The following is a 1,305-nucleotide window of genomic DNA, read 5'->3' as shown; positions in this document are numbered from 1 at the left end:
CGGTTGGGACATGGCGGGCGTGCAGGGTGCGAGCGCTGGCTTTTGCGGGGGGTTGTGGGTGCACGTGTGGGTTTGGGTGGGCAAAGACAAAGGGGTGAGGAGCGTGGCATCGAAAGGGCAGCCGGGGGGTGCGTGGGGGTGTGTGCACATTCACACATGTGTGTGTGTGGATGTCTGTGCCAGGGTGTGCGCACATGCGTGTGCACACGTGTGGTGGGACTGCGCCTGTGCTGGTGGCGGCGTGCACGAACGTGACCGCGTGTGTGCGTGTCTGCAGACACGTGTGTGGGTGTGTGCACACGTATGTGCACAGCGCAGAGCCAGGGGGGGCCCACCCCATGGTTGGCCGGGCCCAGGCACCCTTCCCATGACCCACCCAGCACAGGGGGACCTCAGGGACCGCTGGCACCCCCTGAACCCGCGCTCCCTCCTCCCCGTGACGCAGTGCCACGCTCACCCTCCCTCCCCAGGGAAGTGCCGGCCGGTGTCTCGGTGCAGTCGCGGGCATGCCGGGCTGCTCGCAGCGTCTGTGCTGCCGGGGGAGCAGGGGCAGACGGGCTCTGCTCCCCCAGATCTGCCACCAGTCCTGTCCCCGGTTGTCCCCCGTCGTCCCCAGGTCGCTGCCTCACTCACCTGGCAGGGCAGAGCTGGGAGGTGCTGCCAGCGCATCCGCTCCTCTCCTTGTCCTTTCCTGTCCCCTTCCTTCCATCTTATCCAGCGCCGTGCAGAGCCCCTCACCCTGGCATCCCTCCTCTGGCACCCTCCCCTCTCCCCAGCCCGACCACGGATGGGATCCTTCCCCTCTGCCCTTTTATACCATCTTTGTTCATATGACAAGCACGTGAAAAAATAGAGCAGAGCTCAGAAAAAAGCTCCTTAAGATGCTTTAATTCACTTTCCTGGATCCCATGACTGAGCTCGGCCTGTGAACGGGGTCTCATGACTGTGGCACGCAGGTCCTGGCCATCAAAAGCCTCATTTATGCCCCAAAAGAGACTTAAACCCCTCTTGGCCGGTCACCCGGTGAGCCCAACGTCCCCCATGCCCAGCCTCGGCCACAGACCTGTCTGCACCGGCATGGCGCCTCTGCCGAGGGCTCGCCGCAGAGGGTCTCCTGTCCTTTCCCCCACGGGATCCCCGAGACATCCAGTACGGCATCCCCATTCACAGCCAGCACACGTGGGGACACACGGGCACCCCCCAGCCCAGCCACAGGCCTGCAGCAATGGGCGCAGGAGCCGCCTGTGCCCCAGCTCTTCTGGCTGGGGACCTCAAACTGACCCAGGGGGACGGCCGGCCCCTGCC

Source organism: Egretta garzetta, unplaced genomic scaffold (assembly GCF_000687185.1).
Source record: "Egretta garzetta isolate BGI_Z169 unplaced genomic scaffold, ASM68718v1 scaffold476, whole genome shotgun sequence".
Lineage (NCBI taxonomy): Eukaryota > Metazoa > Chordata > Aves > Pelecaniformes > Ardeidae > Egretta > Egretta garzetta.
The sequence above is the reverse complement of the archived record's forward strand: the minus strand, read 5'-3'. Positions refer to the sequence as shown.